The sequence below is a fragment of the Sciurus carolinensis genome, chromosome 14 (assembly GCF_902686445.1).
Source record: "Sciurus carolinensis chromosome 14, mSciCar1.2, whole genome shotgun sequence".
In the NCBI taxonomy this organism is placed as follows: Eukaryota; Metazoa; Chordata; class Mammalia; order Rodentia; family Sciuridae; genus Sciurus; species Sciurus carolinensis.
In genome coordinates this window covers 23932964-23960275 of record NC_062226.1, presented here as the reverse complement: position 1 = coordinate 23960275, position 27312 = coordinate 23932964, and the positions used below count along the sequence as shown (strand labels likewise).

At 49.7% G+C, this 27312-nt stretch overlaps 1 protein-coding gene across 5 annotated transcripts in view; it reads right to left on the bottom strand.

The window, feature by feature from the left end:
- Positions 1-27312, bottom strand: part of Ptpn3 (protein tyrosine phosphatase non-receptor type 3) — a 140161-nt gene that overhangs the window by 80517 nt on the left and 32332 nt on the right. Inside the window, exon 1 of one of the 5 annotated variants that reach the window (XM_047524602.1) lies at positions 23927-24268. The exons of 1 other annotated variant lie outside the window; for it this stretch is intronic. The gene's annotated coding sequence lies outside the window, so the exon portion shown is untranslated. Of the gene's footprint in view, positions 1-20464; positions 20563-22193; positions 22320-22724; positions 22849-23926; positions 24269-27312 lie in introns of those variants that run through there. 3 more of the 5 variants (XM_047524600.1, XM_047524601.1, XM_047524598.1) reach the window with 3 other exon arrangements.

The window sequence follows — 27312 nt, the reverse complement described above, 5'->3', positions numbered from 1 at the left end:
AAAGTTCTTCTATGTACATTCACTTTACTAGTTTTAAATTATGTGCAGCTGATAACAAAATTACCCTACAACGGGTACATAGCATTTACTATCTTTCCTTGTGACTCTAATTTCCTAAATTGATGCACACTACCTTCTGTTTCTTTCCTCCATTTTCTTGGCTTTTAAAATTTCCTTAGTAGTACAACACTGTATAACCATTCACTTATGTATTTTAAAAATTAGCTTTTAATGTAAATAATCACTACTAAATACATACTAAATCAGAAAATCTTTTCATTAAGCAAGGCATTTTCATATTGTTCATTTTTTATTTATTTGGGAATTAAACCTAGGACATTGAACCACTGATTACATCGCCAGTCCTTTTCATTTTTATTTATTTATTTATTTTTTGACAAAAGAATTGCATCTGAGTTGCGGGGATTATAGGTGAGCACCACTGCACCCAGTTCATGTTGCTACTTTAATGTAAAGCCAATATACTAATTTATCATGAGCCTATGAACCAAAACATTTATTTTAAAATGACATTTTTAAGGGCTGCGTATGTAACTCATTGGAAGAGCACGTGCCTTGCATGAATAAGATCCTGAGTTCAATAGCCAGTACTGCAAAAAGTAAAATGAAGTAAAATAAAAAATATTTTTAAGACTTAAAGCCTGCTAATGAATATGATAATCACGACTGACAATTCAACTACTAATTGCAAAACTTTTTAAAAATTTGGGTATGCACTTGTACAAGTATTTAATATCATGTTAATTAAAAGTGCATTTATGAAAGTAACATTCAGATGTCATACAATTCTCGACCACATGGTATAAAACACAAGTCACTTTGACAATACAGGTCCATACTGAGACTATCTTGCAGTAATCAATGCTCTTACTCCAGAAGTACCATATTGGGAGCAAATCACTTGTTCTCTAAGTCTTACACTTTGTTCGGGGAGTGGATCTCTGCGGGAAGTCCCTGGGCAGCAGGAGTAATTTGTAGGGTCAGTTGTACTCTAACTGAGACCCGTAATTAGCACTCTTGTTCTCATACAACTTCAAAATGTCAAATAGTTTTCTTATTATGGAGTCCGGATTTATTTATAGGCTTTATTTATAGGTTGTACACTTGCAAAACTAACAAAATAAAAAGTTGTACCTGATACTGGGAGGATAAGAAGCAGCAGCTTTAAGTTCTCTAAAGGGCAAGATAAAGAATGCCGTGGGAGCTGCGGGCAGTTTTGGGAAGAGGCAACGTTGCTATAAAGAGAAACCTAGCTCCTCGCGCCCGAGCCCAGGGCTCAGCTCTGGGATGGGCGCTACCGAGCTGAAACACGAGGTTTGCTCCCCGGCCAGCAGCACATGCTCATGTTGAGAATGCTACATGAAGTCACTGGATTCTTTTTAAAATTTTTTTTTCTTGACGTATCCCACAGAGGAAAAGCACAAATCCTCAGTGTACTGCTCTCGAGACCCCTGGCAGAAGCCCCCTCGTGTCCCCTTCCAGGTCCTCCCTCCAGAGGTGACCATCCTGACTTGGACAGCATTTTCATGAGGTTTCTTTAGGTGAGAGTTTCAGAAGTTACCTTCTTGGTGTTCCTCGGAAATGTTAGGGTGCTGCCGAGGCACACACCCCCTCATCCCACAGGACTCGGCTCTCCCAGGGTCACTTCTGGGAACACGTGGGGTGCTTTGGTGGCCTCTGGGGTGTGGTTGGGGAGAAAGGTGAGGCGCAGGCGGGGGTCTTGCCCACGCAGTCCCTGAACAGGGACTGCAAACTTTCCCCACCAGCGCCCCTCCGCAAACCCAGAAGCCTAAGGCCGGCAGGCCTGCCTCCTGGGGAAACAGGACAAACTCCAGCTCGAGGAGGGACAGAGGGCTGCAATGGTGCCTGCTGCAGAGAAGGACTTCCAGGACTTACCATTGCACAACAGGCACCGGCAGCCTCCCAGCAACCAGCCAGACTGGGCCTCAGACGCAATCTCACAGACCAGCAGGTCTTGTTTATAATTACTTTTAGCCTCCTTTGTTATTACTTTGGCAAAGGAGTTCCGGGCCATTTACTCACTCAATTCACCCCTGGCTCCTGGCCAGGCCAGGAAGTAAGGTGGGGGTGGGGGGAAGGCAGAGGTGCCCCAGTGTCAAGTTCAGGGGAGAAGGTGGCCCAGGGGACTGGGAGGGTTCCAACCTTGCTGGGGTAGGGTGGGTGTGAGGACCATTCACTAAGGTTCCCAAGAATCTTGTCAGATAAAGGGAAACTGGCCGGAAAGACTCCAGGTACTGCAAACTGCATGTGCAAAGGTCAGAGGGGAAATACAGGCACATTTTAAGAAACTCCATGGACAGAGGCTCGGCACAGGTGACAGAAGTAACTGAAATCCTAGTCAAATCTCAGGGAGGATAAGATTAGTTTCTTCAGAAACCTAAGGGAGGAATCAGGGTAGGGGTAGGCTCTGGAAGGCTACTAGATTCAGAATCAGAAGTCGTGGGTTGGGTTGGAACCCCAGGCTGACTACTTACTAGTTTGAGAGATGAACCTGAGAGATTGCTTACCCTCTCTGAGACTCAGTTTCCTTCTCTATGAGAGAAGGGAGGTTTCCCTGCTTTCCAAGGTTGCTTTAAGCACTGGAGAGAAAATGTAGGCAAACTAGCTACTATCATAAGACTGATTTTTTTTTTTTTTAACCTCAAGGGTTCAAAGAAACATTTCGCATCAGAAAAAAGCACTTTTTTTTTTTTTTTTTTTTTTTGTAAGAAAGCGCTTTGAACAAGGCACAAATATGAAAGGCAGGGAGCTCTGGGTCCCTAGCCACAATCAAGCAGAGGAACTGGATGAGACCGGCCTTGAGAAGGCCGTGGAGGGATGATTGACACCAGAGAGGGTGGGGCTGATGAACTTCAGGCTTCCAGGTCTGGGATTCTACAGGGACTTGTGTTTCCAAAGTGCCAAGGGTCTATTTCTGTACATGTAAAGCCACATTCAACCACACCACTGCTCAAACTCAGATTTCCTTACACAGACTTCTCATGGGAAATTATTCTAAATGAATACCTTGTTCTTGGAAAAAACTAAAACGATTCATCAAACCATGAAATGGGGGATAAAATAATGGGAAGAGACACAAAGTAATCTGTAAAGTCAAAAACTGACAATGGAATATGTTCAACATTTAGCAGTTTCTACCTAAAATTAAACTGCCAACCTCTTTTCACTTTCCCTCTGAATAGTTCCACCAGGCTCCGAACAGACTGGAAAACAGGATGGAATAAATTTACTCTACAGGGACATGAATCAAGTTGCATAAACTTTACAAAAATACTGTGCTAATATTTGCCCTCAGGCACAGACACACCCAATTGGGTGTCAGTCTATGATATTTCTATCTAGGCTCCAGCCCCCACCCCTTAACAGCCAAAAGCAGCAGAAGCCTTCAGAAAAGAAAACAGCTAAAGTCACTTTGAAAGGTTTGAGATGTGCTAATCACAGCGCATCCCAGCCAAGAGGCTGGAGTCCCATAACAGGACCATTCTCGCCAGACTGTTCCTGCCAAGGAATCCGAAGCCAGCGGCAGCCTGGCCAGAGAAACCCAATCCTCACTACCAGTAGCCTTCGCCATAATTTTATCTCAAGGAAAAAACAGAAAAATACTTTTGCCCTTACCGCCCCCCCTGGTCCCCCAAAGCATCCTCCTGTTTGTCACTAATCAGCCTGGGAAGTCATTGCTCTACTTTTCCTGGGCTGGGATTCCCAGCTGAGGCCCTCTAAGGCTCCTTCCAGCAAGAGTGCTCTGCCTGGAAGACTTCAAGCCCAGGGCCATCTCAGGTTATACTGGGCACCGTAACCCTGCTGGTTGTCAACGCCTCTAAAACCAAGATAAGATATATTTTTATGCAGCCTATTCAGATTTCCAAGGCTTGGTGTCTTGATAAAATGAGTTCAGAAAATCAGTGAAAAAACCTCTATAGTACACATTAAATCATACCATGATGCTAACCAGAGCGACAGTGTTTAGGAATAATTGAATGAAAGAGATGTATATTATCGAAACATCATTTTGAAAATCTTAGCACACACAATACAAAATACAGGAAAGGAATGTATAAATGTGGCTTAAAAAAATAAAAAGGAGGAGTTGGGCAGCTAGCTCAGTGGTAAAGCACTTGCCTAGCATGCATAAGGCCCTGGGTTCAATCCCTATCGCCACATAGAAAAAATAAAATAAGCAACAACAGAATGAATTTTAAAAAATAAAAATAAAAAGATAAATGTTTAAGCTTTTAAAAAAAATATATATATCTTCTTGCTTCTGTGGTTACATCTATTTGGACTGAGGCCTTCCAGGTGCTGGGGGTGAAGAGCAGAGACAAACTCAACCCCCTCATTATTTCAAAGAATACCTGGCATCTTGGATCAAGAGCATCTTTGCCTAGGGGCTCTGGCTGGCCAGGGGTCTCAGCAGACCAGGGACAAACCAGCGGTTAGAAGGCATAAAGCCAGAGCTGGGTTCCTGTCTCTGCTCTGCCACTCACAAGCTGACATGGCCCTGGACAAACTGACCTTCTAAGCCTCAGTTTCCTCATTTACAAATATTTCACAGTCAGTGCAGTGGAGGGCCTGGTCCACCAGACACATACTCAACACCTCCACCTGTCCTGCTCCTAAGTCCCTGGACCATTCACTCCCACCCTGGGGCCTCTGTCCTGAGGAACATCCACAGGTCTTCCAGGACTTCAGTCTTCCCGGTGTCTTCACATCTGCCTCTCCTGACACCACCGATTTTGACTGGCCTTGCAGGCAGCACAGTTGTTCCCACTGAACAGATTGGGAGATCAGAGGGCCATGCCCAGGTCACTGTCCGATTCCAAATGCAATCAAAGTCCCAGCTTGGTTCCAGGCGTTACGCACCTCCCAGACTCTGAGTTTACTGACCCACACAACCAGATAGAAGATGAATTACCAGGTGATTCATGGGGGTATAAAGGGCCCCACACTTAATCACTACTGTCTCTGTAATTTACTGACTACAGGTATATTCTTACCCTTTTGAGATAATCTTTATAAACACTCCCTGAGGCTGCTATGTAGGTAAATTTCCTCTTATGAAGGAAATGGTCCAGAAAACCTTGTTTCCCCCTAATTAATTCTGCAACATTAGAAACTTGAGTAATGATTTGGGTGTTTATTACCCTATTCCCTCCACTGCAAGATGACACAATTGGTTTAACAGGTGTTTCAGAAAAAGTACTTTAAAGAAAGAGGACATCCCAAATACCCTTTGATTGTGAAGGTCACAGCCATTTCAGAAATGTTAAAATGCAGACAAGTGCTTTTCAAATTGAGAAAATGTAGTAAATGACTTCCTCTTACTTCTGGAAAGGTGTGGGCTAGAGCACATCATGTGACATCTAAAGGCCTCCGGCTGACAGGCAGTCATCCCCGGGTTAATTATTAGCAGCCAGAGCAGAGCAGACCATCCCATTTCCTGAGGCGAGGCCCAGGTTTGACCTTGGGCCCCTCCTCGCCTGTGCCCAGTGGCTATCTTCTAGGAGGTCCTGAGCACAGGGCCTGCAAGGCCGGCCAGCCCAGCCAGTCTCCCCTCAGAACTGCCAGGGCCCTTTCTGCCCCCACCCTCTGAACTTGAGCTCATTCGCACCCTGCTTGCTCACTGTGGGGGTACACCTGCAGGATCTAAGTCAAGGATCTAGTAAAGATCATCCTGGGGCAAGGGTAATAAACTAGAGGGTCACCCTGGGTGTGATGGGAGGGAGGACCAGGAGAGCCTTGCAGTATCTACATCAGCTGTGGGAGATGCTCCGGCAGAGGGAAATCAACCTTGATGGCTGTGCAAACTCAAGGTGGCTCCGAGCACCTGAACAATGCAAGCCTCCAACAACACAAACCGACCAAGAGCACGGGCTTGTCGGCTTGGGGTGGGTTTTTAGAAAGGTGTCAGGTCTGCAGAGTTGTGTGTCCTCGTCTCTCACATTATCACAAGCTAACACTGGTCCAGGTTTTTCAAACACATCACTGACCTTTTCTGTTATGGTTTTACAGTGCTCCACCAAGTGGGTGTACATAACCACCGCTGCCTGTTCAGATGACTACTAATCAGCAGAGCTCAGATTTCAAAAGAATTCACAGTAAACCCAGAGGAGGAAGAGGTAGCATGTGACCAAGGACAGGCACAAACAGGGCTGGGGCCCAGAGGAGCCCAGCTCTAGAGCAAACACACCAAAGATGAGTGGGCAGGAGCCGACAGGAAGGCGCTAGACCAACACCCGGGCAAAAATTGCAAATCGGATGAACAGGAAACTGATGATGATTTGGGCAAAATCATCAGATTTACCGTTTTCTGCCTGCCAGATGGAGTAAGCTTTCACACTGGAAAGGACAGACCTGGGGGGGCGGAGGGTGTCCTCTGAGCACCTCCCAGGACCCACTGGGGCACTCCACGCCTGCCATCCTCCTGAGTCTCACTCACGTCAGGACCCAGCCTAAGCACTCAACGGGGAGCGGAGTCCAAACCAAGGGGCTCCTGACAAGGCGGGGCTCCTCGCAGACATGCCTACTGTGTGGTCTTTTCTTTAAAAATCGTGGTATTTTAAAACACATAGGGCTTAAAGTTGGCCGCCTCAACCCTTTTTAAGAGTAGGAATCAGCGGCATTAATTACATTCACACAACGTTATGCAACCATCACCACTATTTCCAGAAACTTTTCATTACTCCAAACAGAAACTCTGTACCCATTAAGCAATGAGTCCCTGATTCTGCCTCCCCGAACCTCCACCTTCTGCCTCTGTGGATTTACCTTTCAGGATCCCACAGAGGTGGAATCACAGAATATCTGTCCTTTGTCGGGCTTAATGTTACTCAGCATAATGCGTTCAAGGTTGTTTCCTGTTTTAGCACCTATCAAGAATCCCTTCCTTTTTATGACTATATAATGTTGTTTTTTAAATAAACAATTTGTTTTTCTCTTTTGGCTGTTGTGGCTACTGCTGCAATGAACACAGGTGTACAAGAATCTATTTGAATCCTTGTGTTCAATTCTGTGGAGTATATACTTGGGAGTGGAACTGCTAGACCATATGGTAATTCTATGTTTAGCCTTTTTTTTTTGGGGGGGGGGGCGTAGTAGGGATGGAACCCAGGGGCACTGTACACTACATCCCCAGTCCTTTTCATTTTTTTATTTTTTATTTTCAGACAGGGTCTTGCTAAGTTGCTTAGGGCCTCACCAAGTTGCTGAGGTTGGCCTCAAACTTGCAATCCTCCTGCCTCAGCCTCCTGAGTTGCTGGGATTAGGAATGTTTGCCACCATGCCTGGCTCTATGTTTAGCTTTTTGAGGACCCTAACTTTCCTACAGTGGCTACACCACTTGATATTTCCACCAGCAATCTAGGAAGTTTCCTATTTCCCCACATCCTTGCTAAGACTTGCTTTATTCGTTTATGGCAGGTATGCAGTGGTCTCTTTTCATGGCTTGGATCTGCACTTTCGAAACAACTAGTGATGCTGAGCATCTCTACATGGGCTTATTGATCATCTGTACATCTTTAAAGAAATGTCTATTCAAGCTCTCTAACCATTTTTAAATTGGGCTTGTCAAGCGTTAGGAATTCTTTAAATTCAGAGTATTAAACCTTTATCAGATCTATAATTTGAAATATTTTCTCTTACTCTATAGGCTGTCCTTTCACTTTGATAGTCCTTTGATGCAAATGAGTCTGAACTTTGAAGTCTAATTTACCTATTTTTGCTCTCGCTGCTTATGCTTTTGATGTCTTATCTAACAATCCACTGCTGAATCCAAGGTCATGGAGATGTATTTACCCCTCTGTTTTCTCTAAGAGCTTTATGGCTTTAGCACTTATGTTAGGCCACTGGTCTCTTTTGAGTTAATTTCTGCATGTGGTACTGCAGGCTGGTCTGCACCTTTACAAGATCAGCAGCCTGCCCACCTCCACCCCACCACAGGCAGACCCAGTGCCCAGCTCACCCAGCAGGTGATCAGTGATTCACTGCGGTATAATCCACGCAGGGAGAGCCTCGGGGCACACTCCCTCCGTCCACCTGCTTCTCCTGACTACTGCAAGACCATCGCAGCTGGCTGAGACACTCTCCACAACGAAGGAGAAGCAACCCCGGCAGGCCGGACATGTGTACCAGTAACGTCACTTCCGCACTCCTATTAGTTAATTTCAAATGACCCACAATTGAACGAGTGTCCCTAACTAATAACAGGAGGAAGAGTCCCAGCCCAGGAAAGCTCACTGTGCCCTTGCCAGCCTCCTGACTGTTCCTCACTGCCCGGATGAGGAACCCAAAGGGCAGAGTGAGGGAGGGGCTCAGGGGTCACCCACGTAGAGAAGCAGCAAGAATATATGAAGTTGGTCTGAAGTGCTTTGAATAGCACGGGTGGCCCTTGGGGGTGGGAGACGTGAACTCCAGGTCCTACATCCCACTCCACTCACAACACAGGGCCTTGCATGGCCTGGCTCTGGCCACCTCTGTCCTCACCTGCACCCACACTCACCATGCTCAGCCTCGCCACTCCCCAGGCTGTTCCTAGGCTGTGCCAGGCTCCTGCCATCTCAGGTGTCTGCACATGCTGTTCCCTCTGCCTGGAAGGATGTTCCCTCAGGTACAACCTGGCTCTCTCCCTTGCTTCCTTCCTGGGTCTGCTTAAATTCTACCTATCAGTTCGGCCATCCCTTCCCGCATCACTCTTCCTGGCCTGACTTAATTAACCATTTGTTGCCCATCTCCTTCTTATTCCCACATCCTCCCCCCACCACACACACACACAAATGTAAGCTCAGTAAAGCCTGGACTTTATCAGTGACCTGCTGATTCCCCAGGACCCAGAGCAGTACGGAGGTCCGTAAGTGTCTGCAGGACACGGGATAATGGGTAAGACACACCGGCCTGTACCTTATTGCCCAGCAGCAGAGGGAAGGCAGGAGGCCCCATGAGCACGGGCAGGTGCTGCCAGACCCTGCAGCATAGGGGTGGCCAAGTTTGTTCCTGGACCCACAGGCTGGTGGGACTCCTGGGCTGTGACATGGACAGGGATCCCTGGGACATCATGTGCAGTCAAACAGGCCCGCACATAGCTATCAAGCCCAAGGTGCGAGCAGCAGCCACTCTGTTGACTTGGCCACAGAAAATGAAGACTACCCACTGGTGCCTAATAAATGTTTGTGAAACGCACACACGAAAGAAGGCTCAACTGAGGCGCACAGGGCCTACCCCTGCGCTCTGAGAAGGCCTGCGTCAGCGCTGACGCAGCCTCGCTGGGAGGTGCTGTGACTGACCCCATTCCCAGGGACCTACAGTCAGGATATCAGGCGTGAAAGAGTCTTATTTGCAAAGATTTTTCTCCCCAGCTCCATTGATCACATTAGAGATCACAAACAAAAAAGCTGACCTCCAACTTTAGCGGGCCCCTTAAGTGAGATGTAAAATAACCACAGGGAAACTTCAAAATGATACGGAAAGCGATCGGAATATTAAGAAAAGCTGGTTAAAAAATCACATCCACAGTATGGCCAGAGGAATTCAAAAACATACAAACAGGGGTGACATTTCTACAATGAGCCATAATGAGTTTAAAGAAAACCAAACTGACAGAACTATAAAGAAAAAGTGGCCACCAGCAGCTTTATGGGCGCCCAGGGTATTCAAGGGCTTCACCCTGGCCCTGGACTTCACTCTGCATACCACAGGCAGCATCCTGCCTGCACCTGACCTGCTTCCTGCTCCTGGGGCTGGCCCCCAAGCACCTGGTCCCACAGCCCTCCCGACTCTGCACTGATCCTCCTGGATCCCAGCTCCTCATCTGCAGAGGCCCAGCTCCCACTACCTGCCCATCACAGCTCTGCAGCTGTGGGCAAGTGGCTGAGCCTCTCTGAGACTCCACCTACGCCTCAGGGAAAAGAGGCTGAGTGTGCCCCCTGGCCCTGAGCCCGGAGGTCTGTGAGCATGCCCTAGACTGCTGCTAATGGCGGTGCCCTGAGGCACAGGGAGAGAATTTTTGATCTTCAGTGACCTGTATCTGAGCACTGTCCTCCCCTCAAGGCAGTAGAGGAAGCTTTGCCCTAGGCCCTCAGATCGATGTGCAGGCTCCTAAGTTGAAATCCTCATTCTGCCTCCCACCCCTGCCCCTGGCGGAAGCCTCCACTCCTTTGGAGAACGCACAGTCCCACTCTGGCTCCACATCCCTGGCGCCACATCCTCTGAAGTCCCTTGGACATTTCTGATGTTCACCTGAGGCCCTACTGACACCATAGTGTCTCCCTGGCGCACTGCTGGGCTCTCCTGCCCCCTTTTGGTCAGAGCACACTCACATCCTTCTTAAAATTCTGCATTTCTTCTAGTCCCACTCTTTAACACTTTGGGTGTTTAATGAGCCCCTCCTGTGGCCAGGCTCTGACGCAGGCTCCTAGGGAGGTACATAAGAGGCTGGCTGAGGCCCCAGCACTCTGGGAACTCAAGGGCTAGTGGGACAGAAATAATCACCTTTCAGTGTGGTGAGTGCTTCGAAGGCAGAGGAGCCACTGCTGCTGCTGGGTTCCGTTAGTCCAGGGTACCACCCAGCCCAGCCCGGGGTGGAAAGCACCACTTTCTAAGGAGAATCTAACTGCGAAGCTAGACCCAGGACGAAGCACCAGTCAGCAAAATCAGATCGCCCATACTGGATCCAAAACTCCTGGGAACTCTCCTCATCACCACAGTTAACTCCAACTGCACCTGCAGGCTCCAGACCTAGGCCCACCTGACCCTCCAAGATCTCTCCAAGGAGCCAAGATAAGACTGGGCTTACCGTAATCCCTCCATATCAGCTCTTTGGCTTTCTACAGCTTCAGTCACCTGTGGTTAATTGGGTCTGAAAATATTAAATGGAAAATTCCAGAAATAAAGTTTGGTGTGTGTGTGTGTGTGTGTGTGTGTGTGTGTGTGCGTGTGTGTGTTTCTGGGGATCAAAAGAACTCAGGATTTACAAATTAAACTTGATCACAGGTATGTACGTTCAGGAAAAGACCGTACACACAGGATTCGGTACTCCCCCTTCTCTCCTTAAGTCTCCCCACCATAAGTCATTCCGGACCAACGCCACTCAAAGGGGAGTCTGCAGACCAGCGGCTCCAGTCTCACTGAGTGCTTGCCAGACATGCAGACCTGCAGGTCCCGCTCAGGCCTCCAGAACGGACTCATCTGGTATGCATGCTGGGGTGGGTATTCCGACTGCCCCAGTCTTTGGCTTCCTCCTCTCCACTCTGTTACCAGTAGCCATCTTTTGGCCCCTTCGACATCCACACAGTGAACTAATGCCAACCTCCAGGGTGTCCGCCCACAGGCAGCACTTCAGCCCTGCCCTGCCCAGGCAGCGTGCACAAACCACAGCTCTCTCCATCTCCAAGACCGCTGGCTCAAGCAGGGGACAGATGTCACATGGCAGGAGGTGGCTGACAACCAGCACTGCCTGAGTCATCAGCACGTGCCACTGTGTCACCCTGGAATCTGTGTGCAACCTGGTGAGGTGGAGGTGCCACGACTGTTCCTGTGTGGGATGTGGAGCCGGAGACCCTGCGGGGCTCAACACAGGCCACCGAGTGAGTTGGGGTGGGGCACACGATGGTCTGGGCTTCCAACCTGTGCATGGAAAACACCAGGCAGCACACCTGGCAGAGCCGACTCCGCGGGGCAGAGCCTTCGCACTGAGCTGGGCATGTACATTTTAAGTGAGGGGCAGTTCACTGGCTGGTGCCTAGACAGAGGGAGTAGTGCACCCGAAGTGGGAGAGGCCAGGTGCTACAGCGGCAGACTTAAGAGTCAGGAAGGCGGTGACGTTTTTGAACAGTGGTCCAGATCACCAGTCTCCTTCTCTGACATCCATCCCGTTCCCTCACGCTACACACCTGATTTGTCACCACTTGGCACTTGCTCCTATCCCTCCAGGTGTTGCAAACACAGACTCCCAGGTGCAAAGGCCCCATCTGCTGCCAGCTCAACCTTCTCAGTCCTCACCTCCAAGACCCCTCCCTCTTGGACCAGAATGAAGCCCACCTCCTGGGGAACCTCCGGAATGTCTGGTTTTCCCTCAACAGGTTACTCAGCCGTACAGCCTTATTAAGAGTCCCCCAACAGGCCTGATGTGACCTCCGTAAGGCCCCGTATCCTCTCCCTCTTAAGCACTACCCCAGAAGGATTCCCTGCCAAGTCCTGTCTTCCCACCTCAAATCCTGTTTCCAAACTCATGTCCTCCAGTCCCTTTCCCCCAACAGCTTGAGAAGCCCCTCTCCCTTGATGCACTGGGCCCTGGAGGACAGGGCTGAATATGAGAGCCCTCTGCTCTGAAGCCCCTCACAAAAGAGCGCCCCTGTCCAGGGAAAAGAGTCTCATAAGCCACAATCCCACCCCAGTCCAGTCGCCCGTGATTTCTTACTCTTTGAAAATTCTTTCAACTCTTTAAAAAATTTCTTTCAATAGCAGATAATCATGCAAGAAGGAATCTGCCTTTATGATTGAAATCATTTAAAATCAACTTTATAGAAAACAACAACAAAAAAATCATAACACAAAACTTAAAAACTCTTATACTATCAACAGACGGAACACAGGTCTGCAGAGCTCTGTGAGACACAGATGTGTCCTGGAGTCCGGCTGCTCCACCTGCGGCAGTCTGTGGACCCCATCTCGGCATGAGCGTGACAGCGCTGGGCCACTATACCCCTGCTGAATGCGCACCTGCAGTTTAACACACAAGCTGGGGAAGCCCTGGAAGGCCGGGCAGCCCTGGCTTAGAGCGAGGGCTTGCAGGGGAAAGACGGGGAAGAAAGGTCGGACAGAGAGGCGGTCCAGGGCTTTTTCAGGGCAACATGAAGAGGGGCATGAGGGCCTACTGGTGACTGTAAGCAAAGGCAGAGGCAAATGGGAGAGGTTGTGGGACAAAAGGCAGTTTGGGGAGGGGTGGAAAAGGGGGGCAGGCTGGAGGAGGCATGCTGAGGCTGACTTTCCAGTGCAGGTATGGGGGAGCAGAGAAGGGTGTGTTGGGGTTTCTAGACTGGAAGACCATCGCTAACACAGCAGTTGTTTTTAAGAAAGAAGGTAACGAGTCTGTTGTAGGTTTGGGGACACTCATGGGGACACGTTCAGAAGTGATGTCCAGAGAACTAGAAATGCCTAGAGAAGACCAGGCCGAAGACACGGACATGGCAGCCCCTGACGACAGAAATGGATGCACTGACCTAGGATGGCCTGCAGGACAGTAAGATCAGAGGACCAAGGAACCAACAGCGCAGGAAGAGCCCTTAAGTAGGCTGGGGGCTGGAGGGAGAGTGGCATCATAGAAGCCCTGGCACCAAGAGACCAAATAGGCTGACACATGAGAACTCGGCACTGGTCTTAACAAGTAAGCGCTCCCTGGCCATCTCCGTAAAGGGAGTGTCAGTCAAGTGGCAGGAAGGGGAAATCTGGTGGCTGTGGGCTGCGGGGGAGGCTCAGGCTGCTACACAAATACCTCAACATCCCACCTGAGGTTTTAAGTGTATCTAAATGATCTCTTTCTGCACACCCACGCTTGTGGCAGCTTGTGCACAATACACAGAAGGCAGAAGCAGCCCAAGTGTCCCAAGTGTCGGTCGACCCATAAATGGATCAACAAACATACCGCGTAGATACGTAACTGGAGTACTATTCAGCTAGAAGGAAGAAAACTGAGCCTATAAGACAGGCTGAGTGAAATCGACAGACAAAAAAGGACAGCGGACCATTCCACTCACACGAGGCATTTACTGAGGCAGAAAGTGGAAAGCGGTGGCCAGGAGCTGGGGGAGGGAGGAATGAGATGTGACCATTTATTTAAGGGACATATAGTTTGCATTCTGGGAGACCCGGAGAGTTCTGCAGACCAATGGGGGTGAGATCACACAGCAGTGTGAATGCACTTAATCCCACTGAACCACGATGAAATGATAAGCCTGTGTGCTTTTCACCAAAAATTTTAAAATTGTATCTTTCCTCCATTATAGGGATAAAAACTTGACCCCTGGAACTGAATGGCAGGAGCAAGTCTTTAACAGCTGCTCTGAACCGACCCTCCAGGGGGCAAGGCGGAGGAAAGGATGGGGCAGGGACCTGAGGGAGAGGCTGGCAGGGGGTTAGTGGAGGGTAAGCTGGAATCAGAGACATTGGTTTTTCTCAGATTAGAAGGAAGGACAGAAGGGCCAGAAAATGAAAAGGAACAAGTGGAGGTGAGGGGGGTCCTCAGAAGCCTTCCAGCATCACAGGGAACTGGGGGAGGTCACCTGGGCAGAGCAGGAAGGATGCGTCAGCTGATGTGAGAGCCAGGTGGGAGCCAGGAGGGAGGACCGGATGGACAGCAGGGAGGGCCCAGGTGGCTGAGGCTGCGAGGCACTGATCACATTACCTGTAGCCAGCACTGGGGAGGAGGGGGCTTCCTCAAAGGACAGCCCTGTGCCAGCCACTTCCTGAGAGCTGACAGAAATGCAAATTTTCCAGTCCCACCTGAGGTTCTGTTTCAGACCAACAGAATCAGCAGCTCTGGGAGTGGACACAGGGGCCCAGCACCTGTGTCTTCACAAGTCCTTCAGGGGGTTCCAGTGTGCTCAAGTTTGAGAAGCACTCTTACAGAATACGGAGTTTCAATGGAAGGTATAATCTTTTTAATATGTAAAATTTTTAAAAAAGGGCTGGGGTTGAGGCTCAGTGGTACAGTGCTTCCCATCATGCATGAGGCACTGGGCTCGATCCTCAGCACCACATAAAAATAAATAAAATAAAGGTATTGTGTCCATCTACAACTAAAAATATTTTTTTAAAAACAGCCTAGGAACTTCTACATAAAACAAGAAATGCATAACTGCTTCAATACCAACACACTGTATTTTCCTAGCAAGGAAAGGGTAGGAACAAAATAAGAAAAATGTATACCCTGTCTAATCTTGGGTGAAATCTAGAAACCCATAATCTGGGGGCTGGGAACTCTAAGACATGGGTACCACCCCTGAACTGCCACAGGCCAATTGCCCATCTTTGGGTATGCTACATCCTTTTCGGGGCCTTAGGTTGCCCAGCTATAAAAAGAAGAAAAGGTTTTTCTAAGGTCCCTTTCAGTTCTCACACTGTGTGACACTCTGTCCTATAAAAAATGACCCCTAACTAAATGCTATTACCTGCGCCTGGGAGGGCAAGTACATTTTTAAGTAGTAAAATCTAATGGCATGACTAACTAGAAAGCCGCTGCAATGTTCCCAAGGCAGTGCACTCTAAGAACTGAACGTTCTGCATTAACTGGCTCCTCCAACAAAGCCACTGGGGCCTAGAGTTATAAAAACACCCTACTGCCCTGGACAATGTCCTTGAGGCCCACGTGACTGGGATGCTTCCCAGAAAGTGGCTCCACATCTTCACATCCTCATGCTACCACACTTCTTAACCCAGGAAGTCAGGGTTAGCGTTTTCCTCTAAGCCAAAAATGAATTAAAGAGCCGCCGCACGGATCCTGGAGCCTGACCCTGACCAGCGTCTGCACACTTGACAGTACAACCCTTGACTTCCTAATAAATGGCCCCAGAGTGACCTGTCACCAGGATCTTTCAGGGTTGGTTTCCTGCCTGGTTTCTCCACATCCAAGTCCCTGTCTGCACCAGCTGGTTAGCTAATGCCCATCCTCTTGTACACAGTGAGGCTCCAGACTCTCCTGACCGGAGACAGGGAGGAGCACGGTGAGGGCAGGGCTGCAAAGAGGCTGGAATGGCAGGAGCAAGCTGGGGAGGGGTGCGTCCAGGGTGCAGGTGCCACAGAGGTGTGGGACCAGGCCACCAACACTGGGCCCACGAGCATTGCCAGGGAGACGGGGAGATGGATGACTGTTGTCTTCATCCAGGTGGAGAATTCCTAGTGCTGGAGGTCTTCCAATCTGCCCCCTCAGCGCTGATCCTAAGCTCGAAGCCACACCTCAGCCCCGGCTGAGGTCCTCCATCACGGGCAACTATTAATAGCACTTCCCTTTATTCTCAAAATGTTCTGTTTGGATGAAAAAGTCTAGATACCTTATTCCTGGGCAGCTAAGCCTTTGAAGTTAGAGGCACAGTTAGAAAGGGCTGCTCAGGCTGGGGAGGGGACTCATCAAATGTTCTCCTGGTCTCTGAATCCCCCCACCACCACCACCAAGTCATCCTCCAGCATCCGCTGGTACACCTGCGAGGACAGAAGGCCCACCATCTCCTGAGGAAGCCTCTCGGTGGGGAAGGCTTTGTTAGAAACTATTTACATTTGATTGCAACAAATAACAACATCCTTCAGCAAGGAAAGGGGCAGAGATGGGGGAAGCCAGAAACCCACCAACTCTTCTGCCACTCCTCCCACCTCACCTTCTCCTCACTCAGCACCACTCACCCAGCGCATTGGCTGGTCCAGGCACTGTGCTTGGCACTGGGGACACAATGGTGAGCTGGGCCAGGCAGCCCCAAATTAAGGGGCATGTAACCAAATAACGGACTTACGCTCTCCAAAAATGTCCAGGTCATGAAGGACAAAGCAAGGTTGAAAAACTGTTTCAAGGAGACCAAGGGAACATGGTAACTGAATGCAACACCCACTCACAGTCTCTGTTACAAAAAGGACATTAGTAGGACCGACTGGCACGATTTGAGGACGGGCTACAGGTTTGGTCACAATATTTACTGTAATGACGTTAATTTTGTGATTCTAAAATGCGTACTGTAGTTACATAAGATAATGCCGTTGCTTTTTAGGAAAGACATTAAAGGAGAGAGGAAGAGCCTATCAGTGATCCTCAAATGGTAGGAACAAAAACATCTACGTGGAAGGAAGAAGATAAATGGGACAAAATGGTAATGGGGGGATCTGGATGAAGAGGACAGGGGAGCTCTTTGTTCTATTCTTGTAACTTTCCTGTAAGTCTGAATTAGGTCAAAATAAAAAGTTAAAAGGAAAAAATACAGGCTAGAGAAAGTTTAAAAAGAGAGAGATCCTGCCTTTTCAGAGCTCACATGTAGGCGAGGAGACAGGTACTAATACAAATAATTACACTAATTAACTGCAAAATTGCCACTATGCACAGTACTGTCAAGGAGAGTGCTCTGGTGGCATGAGCATTTACAGCCGATGTTTAACCCACATCAGGAAGGTGAGGGGAGCTAAGTGGCTTCCCGGCTCTCTCAGCCCCCAGGGCAGGAGCACAGAGAGGCGGAGCTGGGGAGACTGGGCCAGAGTACCCAGGGTCTGAGGGAGATGCCAAGGAGATTCGCTTTGTCTTCATTCTGAGAGCAACAGGAAGTGCTCGGAAAGACCCTTGGCTGCAGAGAGAGAAGAGACTGGAAGGGAGACCACCATGGCAGTCAAGTGTGACAGCTGCCTCCAGGAGCATCCTACGTTCCTGCTGCTCCCTGACACTCCAGCTTTCTGCCATCACCAGGTGCACATTTGCCAACCGAGCAGGGCAGGGGCCGGGGGAGAGTGGGCTCAGGCTGCCCCTTCCCCTCTCCAGGTCACCAGCAGAGCCTCCGGCAGGGTACAGAAGACAGGTCTCCACACCCCACTCCCAAGTCAAGTGCCGCTCATCAACAAGGCTCCCAGCCAGCCTTTGTGGTCCTGCCTCTTGATCATCCCTCAGTCCCGAGAACCAGGACCTGTGGCCCTGAAGCCCCGGGATTAAGCTGAAGTGCACAGAGCCCTGTAGCTGACATTCAGCACTGAGCAGGACCCAAACACTTGTCTGGGATCCTTTTCTTTGTCAGTTTTCCATGGGTTATTAGCTCCTTTAAACAGTCAGTTTAGGGCTAGGGTAGTAGCTCAGTGGTAGAGCATTTGCTTTGTCTATGTGAGACCCCGAGTTCGATTCCCAGCACGGCAAAGAAACAATATCCAGCCAGTTTTGAGAAAACAGGTTCTATGTCAATACTCACTTTACAGATAAATGATCTGGGTAGGGACAGACATGGGTTCTAATCTTGGCTGCTCTGCTTATGATCCCTGTGCCCTTCGGGGGTCATGGTTCTCAGGCTACGATGTGCACCCCTAGTCTGTTTTCTTACTCCATCTGTCAAATGGGGTTGCTAGGCATGAGCAAGATTTGGGGGCTAGAAAGCACCCTTTGTTCCCTTTTGGGGCACCAGAGGACAAGTGCAGAAAATTCACTCCAAAACTACACACTGCATAAACATTTGCTAAAAGCCGTGTATCCTGACAAATCATAAGACCTGAATTTTCCAGCACTATCCCAGTTGCAAATCCTCTGTCCTAACTTTCCACATAAACCATCAAAATGTCTCAAAAATTCCACTCTCTCAGTATCCAAACACCTCCTGGGCCTTCTCTTGTACAGAGCAGCAGCACGGTCTTTTTTGGACTACCCATCCCAGTCTCTGGTTCAGAAAATGCAGTCAGCAGAGCGCTGCTGGGTCCCTGAAGGAAATGGGGTCAGGGAGAAAAGTCTGTAGCTGTCAGCAGGGCCTCATTCTCAGACCTGGCTCTTCCCTGGCACAGCAGTCAGTAACTACAGTGACCAACATCACTCGCAGAGGGACACACTGTAGGTAGGTGAGTCTGCCCCCACCTACCTACCTACCAAGCATGTAGGGTTAAAGGCGTAAGTTAGTGTTTGGAAAGCACTCGGAACAGGGCCCAGCAGCCAGGGAGCACCTTAGTAGTGCTAAATAGGCAAAACCAGAGCATCCTTGGCAGAAGTTGACCCTGCTTCAAAGACAACCAGAGGTGTTGCTCCCATCCTGGGGACAGCAAAAAGAACTGGCACTAACCCCTGTGCTGGGCGAGGCCCACCGTGCATAGAGATGGGGGAGTGGGGTCCTGCACCAGTGCAGGTCAAGAGGCGGGGCTTGAGCCAGCACACTGGTGCACAGGTCGAGTCCCAGCTACGCAGGAGGCTGAGGCGGGAGGACTGCTTGAGCCCAGGAGTTCAAGAGCAGCCTGGGCAAAAATAGCAAGACCCTACCTCAAAAGCAAAGACGATGGGCTTGGGATGAGTCAGAAGGCCTAAAATATAAAAAGTCTCATGGGCTGGGGACACAACTCAATGGCACAGCACTTGTCTAGCCTGTGCGAGGCCCTGGATTCAACCCCAAAGCAAAACAAGCAAGGTCTCTTCACACCTCTGCATCTCTTCCTGCCATTCTCTCCACCCTGAATGCCATCTTTTTTTTTTTTTTTTTTAAACTTTCAAGGCTTAATGCAAATGCCACCAACTCCCTGTGATATTTCCTGATGCCCCTCAAAATGAATGGCTACCTCCCCTAGCCCCCTAGTGTCCCTTGCATCTGGTGTAATCCCGCTTCAAAGCAATTCTCGGATGGATGGATGAATGGACACGGACGGATGGAGACACACCCACACACAATGTCACAAATCCTCCCAAGGCAGGGATCAGTTTTCATCTCTGCAGGCCTCTGGCCTGACACATAGTATAGACTCAAAAAATGTCTGTATTTGTTGTTGACTCTGTGCTCCCAGCTGGTCTTAGAATACCCAGTTAATGTGGAGGGTTCAGGTGGGTACAAGCAGAAGCTCAGGTGTCAGAAGTCATGGCCAGCTCAGATTTCAGCCGGGGCCTACCAACAGCTTCACTCAGTCTCCTCTGCAGCCCAAGGAAAGGAGATACCTGTATGATGGGAGGCTGAGGTTACCAGGGCCCAGACAAGAGCAGTGCAAGTGACCTGGTCCTGCCCCATCTGAATTAGAGTTGGAAGGAAGAGTGGACGCCTGGGGAGCTGCCCTGCCCGACAGCCAACGTATGGTCACATGCCTTTGGCACTGTATCCCCTGCTACAGACCCTGGGGAGAGTTGAAGGATCAGCCCTGCTTTCTAGGAACTCACTCTCTCGTGGCAGGACAGTGAGCCCTAGGATTAGGTCGAGAGGAGTTCTCCCCTGAGGGGGAGGGAGGGACCACAAATCACTGATCCCTCTCAATCTGCTGCCAGGCCCTGAGAATTTGAGAGGGAGGTGATATGGCACCCTGCTCCCTCCAATACACAATGCTGGTCCCCTCTGGTAGGTTACATCCATTCCAGAAAAAAGCACCCCTTTTGTGCACGAGGTGACAATTAGTCCTCTCACTCTGGTCCTACTCCATCTTTTGTAGCTCAATTTCCACACCTACAAGGGAATGGGGGGGTGGGGAAGTCAGCAGGCCCGGGCAGCAACCTTCTACTTCACAGTGAAAGATCAGAGTTGGTTTCAAACCTGGGATCAATTACCATCTTGGCACTCCAACTTCTTTCTTGGGCAAGAGTTGTCTATGAATCTTGCCTCCTTTACCGGGTCCCCAACACTTGAAGACCGTTAAAAGCTACCAAAATACCTCTGGTGTAACAAAATGAATGCTCAGAGATGGAGGAGTGAGCAGTGTGGGATCTTGAATTTGCTCTTTCTCCTGCCCTAAGCTGTCCGGGAGGGCATACCTTGGGTCTGGCTGGGCCTGAGCTGCAGGGAAGTCCATCCAGGCACCCTGGATTTGTTGAGGACTGGTCCAATTCTGTATCCCCACCCAGCGCGGCACCTGCCATAGAAGCAGCTCAATCAATGGAGCTGTTCTAAAATGTCTTTAGTAACTTGACCTTTTACAAGCCCCAGCTAATGTCTAATTTGCATATAGGAGTCCTTTTTAAGAGAAGGCAAATCACCAGAGACAACCAGGATCAATACAGCGTATTAAGCACGTTTTATTCTACTCTAATTCTCCGCAAATTGGTATTCCATTAACTGTATGTGGGATTTATGAGAGCTCACTATAAACTAGAATATTTAACTAGCACAGCCTACTCTCTCCCAGATAATGGCCTCCTGTTGTTAATTTTCAACTAGTCAATCTCAGAAAGGTTTCCAGCTTCCAACATACTCTACATCCTGATTTAATCAAGCGGAAAGTCATCCAAGTGAAGGCCTCCATGTGACAAATGGCGGCTGAATGCACAAGAGAAAGACTTGCCCTCAGACCCAGAAGACTTGTGTTGCTGCCCAGTAGTGCCACATACTATGTAGCTGGCTGCTCAGAGCCTCAGTTTCCTCATCTGTGAAATGGGAGTGACAGCGGCCTTGTGGGGGAGTTGTAAAAGTTAGATGATACTGATACTCTGTACAGCTCTAGAAGGTGATGCACAGATTATTATCATAAATGCACAAGATGAAATTCTCAAATAACTCAGGCTAATGTCAGAAAACAGGGATTATCTAAATTGGCAGTTTCAAAGGAGAAGGAGGAGACATTTTGCCCCCAAGGAACATTTAACAATGTCTGGAGACATTTCTGGTCGCACAACTGGGAGAGGTATTGCCACTGCAATCTACTGGGTAGAGACCAGGGATGCTGCTAAACGTCTACAATGCATAGGACAGCCCCCTAAGAAGAGAATTATCCAGCCCCAAAATGTCGATTGTGTGAGGTTGAGAAAGCATGATCCAAATAATCAATTAAAGTTGGGCCTGGGAGCTTTATAGAACAGAAATCTTCCTAACCAGGCTTTACTTTCTCAAATCATCTGCTTAAACATTTGCAAGATGGATCATCTTGCAAAACAGTTCTTTTGTAAGTGAAGCCAAACTGCCAACTTCTGGAGTTTCTGAATGCATAAAACTGCTTTTAAAAAAGATGCTCTCTGATTACACTTCAGGAAATTGTTTTTCCAAAGCCTCTGCCTTCAGCAGAAGTTCTCCTGGGCACAGACAGGCCCCGAAGATGCTTTTCTAATTCTAATTTCCTGGTGAAATGGGAGCCACGAGGGTCTCTAAATGAATTAAATTCACATCACGCCAACTGCTCGCTTGCTTTGTACCGGGCACTGAGCCAAACACCTCCACATAATTTATCCCACTTAATCCACCAACAACCCAGTGAGGTGGGCATTATTACCGGCTGTTTGCAGGGGAGGAAATGGTGGATCAGAGAGGTTAAACGACTTGCCCAAGGACACCAGCCGGCCAAGGGGGAGCCTGAACACAGGTCTCCAGTTTCCAAGCCACAGACTCTTTCCACCACCTCGGGAAACCCAGGTGTCAAGTTGTCCGAACTTCCCATTAATTTTTAAGGCCACCGCAACTTCTCAGTAAGTTTGGGTGGCAGACACGGGAATTTCCGGGGAGCTGGGCGCTCTCACGTACACGCCCCCACTGCAGCTGTCTCACCGCAGTTACCTGATAAATCATTCCATATCGCCCGCGGAACGGGAGGGTTTATTGGCGCTGGAGTTCGTGCCAGGCCCAGGAAATGCCATCTTTGAAAGCCGAGAGGCGGATTCGCCCCGGGGCCGAAGTCTGGCGGCCGCCGCCGACTCGCTGCCCCCGCGCGGGGCGCCCCTGGGCGCCCGGAGCCGGGGTCGCGGCGGCGCGGGACCCTCGGGCGCGCGGGCACCGGGCTCCGCGGGTTGCGCCGCCCCGCTCGGCCGGAGCGCACGCCCACGCCCGCCGCGCCGCGTCCCGGACGCCCGCCCCGGCCCCGCCGCGCCCGGCCCGGCCCCCGCCCCGCGCCCCGGCCCCGCCAGGTGAGCGCGGCGCGGCGCCCCCTCCCCGCCCCGACGTGGCGCCGGGACCCCGCGCCCGCCGCGCCGCCCGCCCGCGCGTCCGCCGCGCGCCCGGGGACGGTGGGGGCGGGGCGGCGCCGAGCGCGCCCCCAGCCCCGCCGTCCGCGCCCTGCCCCCGGCCCGCTGGGGTCGCGCCGGCCCCTACCTGCAGCATCCGGGGGCGCGGGGCGCCCAGGTAGGTCGCGCGTGCGGGCGGCGCGGAAGCTCGCTCGCGGCGCGACCTGGCCGCCGTCTGAGCATGCCCAGTGCCGCCCGCGGGCGGCTCCCGCCGGCCGGGCTGGCCGCGACGGGCCCGCGCGCCGGGCGGGGGGCGGGTGCCCGGGCCGGCCTGCGGGGCGCTCCCGCCCCTGCCCCGGGCCGCGCGCTCCGACGCGTCTCCCGGACCACCTGGCACGGCCGCCGAGCTCAGGACCGGCACCAGTTCCCTGGCTCCTGCACGCAGACATTCATGCCTTTACGCATTTACTGAACACCTACTATGTGCCCGGCCCAAAATGATTTCATGCCGAGAAATGGCAAGTAGTTGGCGTCTCTTTAAAACAAGGGAGGTGAGTCTTACAGGGCGAGTCAGTGGCTGAAATAGGGTCCCGCTGATTCCCAGTCCCGTGCTAGTCCGGTTGCACTAGTGAGCTTCCCGGGTGAAACCTTCCCCTGGCTTGCGGGGGGCCCCTACCAGATCCGTGTAGCTACTTGACTCTTAAGCCTCCTCTCACACCTGCCTTCCTCCAGCTCCAGGAGCACTTTCCTATTCATCAGACATTCAAGGGCTTGACCAGCCTCAGGACATTTGCACGTGTCTGTCCCACTGCAGGACGCCTTTGCCCGCTTTTCACATGTCTGACGCCTCCCACGTGTGCATATATCCCCTCACTAGAGAGGCCTTCCCTGTCTACCTTTCTAAATTGGCCCTCGACTACTTTATTTTCTTAAAAGCATTTGTCACTATTTATCCATTCAACAAATACTGAGCCCCTGCTCCCGTTTCTCACGTGCAGTTAACAAATAGACAAAACCCTATCCCATGGTTAGGGGTTGTGAGAAGGGAGACCCGGCGACAGATAAAGAGCAAATTAGCAAACGATGTAGCCCATGAAAGGTGATAAGTTCTTTACGGGAAAAGAGCCAGGTGAGAAGGCTTGCGAGTGGAGGTGGTGCAATTTTCAATGAGGCGGTCAGATCAGGTCCTTGAGCTGATGGAGGAGTCTGATCAGGTGGCCGGATCGGGTGACACTGAGAGGTGACATTTCAGCCACGCAGATAAACGGGAAGAGCATTCCTGGGAAAGAAACCAGCCAGTGCAAAAAGCTGAAAGCGCAAGACGGCTTAAGGAACAGCGAGGGAACAAACTTTGGCTTTTCCTGATGTGCTCACTTCTTCAGGTGTGTCCCCCTCTGGACGTCAGTTCTGGGGCTGTGGCTCTGCTGCAGTGACCGAGGCCCTTCAGCAGCGCTTGGCACAGTGTGAATATGTGTTGAATGCGTGAACTAAAGGATGGAGAGATGGCTGGGACCCCCGGTCCCGATCCAGGTGCCCGAGGTCTAGGGAGCCATTTGTCCTGGAGCCATGCGGAGACCCCGACAACGCCGGATATCCCACTTTAGTCCCTGTCACCGTGTCACACGTCCCAGGGTAGCGCCACTGCAGCGGGTGCCGCCCGGGCGTCGCGTCGGGGGAATTCCGACGGAGCGGGAGTACCTCGGGCAGCGCTGCGGGCGCCCCGCCCTGGTCCGGCCGGATCGCCGGCAAAACCTGGAGCCGCAGAGCCTGCCCAGCACTGCTCGGACCGGCGAGGAGCGCACTGGGCATGCTCGGAGCCGGGCGGGGCCGAGCTCTGGGAAGGAGGAGGCCTCTGGAGGGCCGGCGACGCCCCACAGAGCTCCACCTGGCCCTTGGTGGCTCGCTCTTCCGCCCTCTCTCAGGAGCAGCTGGGGAACTACCCCCCCGCCCCCGCGGCAGAGTGCGGTGAGAAAACAATTCGGAGTTGGTTAGCAGACCGCATACTTTATCCATTTCCAGCTGCTGTGGGATCTGAGACAAGCGCCTTTCCCTCTCTGTGCCTCAAGTAATATGAATACCCACGCCTTCATCTGAATTAACAGGAACGTGTTAAGTCCACTTTAAAGTTTTTTGTTTTGTTCTTTTGGTGTTGGGGAGGGAACCTAGGGCTTTGCACATGCCTAGCACTCAGCTGCAAACTTTACTACAGAGCCCAGCCCCCCAAATCCCTTTCGCAGTTATTCATCATCCTCAGACCAATTTACCACCTGTCGAGATGAGAAAACCGAGGTTACAGGCATGGAGTTCCTGAGTTGTCCTAATTTTGCGGTCCACTAGACTGAAACCATCTTTCTTTTCTTTCAGCAATGATTACCATAAGCAGTGTTCTCAATTTTGAGCTACAAGTATCTGTACACCTGAAGGAAAAGACCTAATTTTTTTTTTTTTTTTGAATCATGCATTTCAAATTACCGCAACAGAATGAAAGGGTATTTCCCAAATTGGAAACTAAGTGCTCAACAGTAGAGGCATGACTATCAGGTTAGGGTATATTTGTTGAAATAATAACTTTTACACAGAGTTAGAACATGCTGCGCCAGGAAATCTTTGGGAATGTAATGAGTGAAAAAGTTGAGTAGATAAGTGTGTAAAGACACTCCGGAGGCTAAGGCAGGAGGATTGCGAGTTCAAAGCCAGCCTCAGCAAAAGCAGGGTGCTAAGCAATTCAATGAGACCCTGTCTCTAAATAAAAATAGAAAATAGGACTGGGGATGTGGCTCAGTGGTCGAGTGCCCCTGTGTTTAATCCCTGGTATCCTGTCAAAAAAAGATGACCTAGACACATGACCAAGTCTAGGAGGAAATAGAAGAAAGAATCAAGTCTGATTTTTTTCAGTAGTAGGGTTATTTTTTCAAATGTATCTAAACTCTTTAAGTTGATTCATGCCAATGAATGTTTTGTTTGCTATAACAAACATTTATAAGACCAAAATAAATTTTTTTGTTTTGTTAAGTCTAATAGTAACCACGACTCTGATCAAGTTCAAGTGTGGCTTGTGTGTTTTCTACACATTCTCTTTTCACGCCTTTCCATCCTCACAGTGGGTGATTTTCAGCCCTGTTCACCGCTGGGAACAGAGAGGATTTGAATACAAGTTAAGTCTGAGCTCAAAACCAGGGAGTCAGGTTGCAAGGCCCACTGCCTCTGTGTGTAGTAGCTTGCCATGTTTTGATGATAAGAGGAGCCACATAGCATTTTGTTTTGTATCTTATTTTATTTTTACCTTATTTTCTCTATCCTTTGATGTGTTCATAGGTTACAGATTACCTTTAAATGCTCTGGTCTCCTGTTACTGTCTTATTCTTGGGACCAAAATGTTAAAAAGTCCATCCTTTTTAATCTGTTGCACCTGGAGAGACATAATGTTATTATCAGCAGAGACAGTGACCTTATATCAGAAGTTCCCAAACCTTATTCAGATGGGGTTTTTGGATGGACCCATAGTCTTTGGTTGAACATAGCCAAATCTAGAGCAAACTAGGCCAGGTTGGGAACAAGGCTACATGAAGTCCCAGATAACCAGGCTGGTTCAGACAGAACCCACATAGATGACCGTTCTTGGACAATAAGTTTGGCAGCAGGGTCGCCACCCAATGGAACCATGAACTTCTCAGGAACTCGCTGATAAGATGTAGCGCTGACAGCCTTGATCCTGTTTGCTGAGGCAAAGTCAGGGATCCTGGTCCTGCTGTTAAACTCCAAAACACTAGTCAGCTCTCCCTTTTCATCATACTGGTAGACCACCCAGAGATCCAGAAACCGTAAGACAACAACAACGAATCAAAGAGGGTCATTTCACTGGGGAGGAGGATAAGCCACAAGCTGAGCACCAGTAATGGACCAGATTCATACCGGAGGGATGGGAGATTAGGACTGAAACAGTCATTAGCAACATTCCCAGAAACTGCCATTTGGACAGAAAATCTGGTGCCAGGCACTGCACACCAGCAATTGGTTGGGGGAATTTATAGGAAGAGTTTCCTAGAAGAATTGGTGAGGATTGTCATTTATATCAAGACTCTGCAAGTCTGGGCTCCACTTGAACTGCTTTGGTGATTGACAGGGCGGGGGTCCCAGCTGACATGCTAATGTTCATGAATTATTTGTGCAGCTAATGCAAGTTCAGGAAGGGCCTACAATCCGGAAATACATGGGCAAATGGTGGTGTTGTCATGAAATGAGAAAACACAGGGTAAAATTATGTGCACCGAATGGACTCAACTGTGTGAATTACTGGGTCGAAACATATAAAATTGCTAACGTGTGGGTCAAAAATGGTTGAACATGGGCAGTTTCCTGTATGTCAACTCAATAGGTACACACAAGAAAAAGATGAGAAAGAACCACACCATGTCATGTGTGAGTAACTGGGTTTGATCCTTGGCACTGCAAGACCAAACAAAAACTACACCAAAATATTAAAGGGGGCTGTATTTGGCTATTACATTTACAGGCAGAGAAACAAGCTACAGAAAGTACTCAAGTTTTGTGACATCTATTTCTTCATATGTCTTTAGATTTCACTAACTCTTATTTCACAATAAGCATGTTTCTTTTATTATGAGAAAAAAAATGGAATGAACTTAAAAGTTGTCAAGCAGAAAGAAATGAGGCAAAGAGGGGGAAAATGGTTACTCTGGAATTACCCACAAAAACTGAGGAACTCTTTTCTTGGA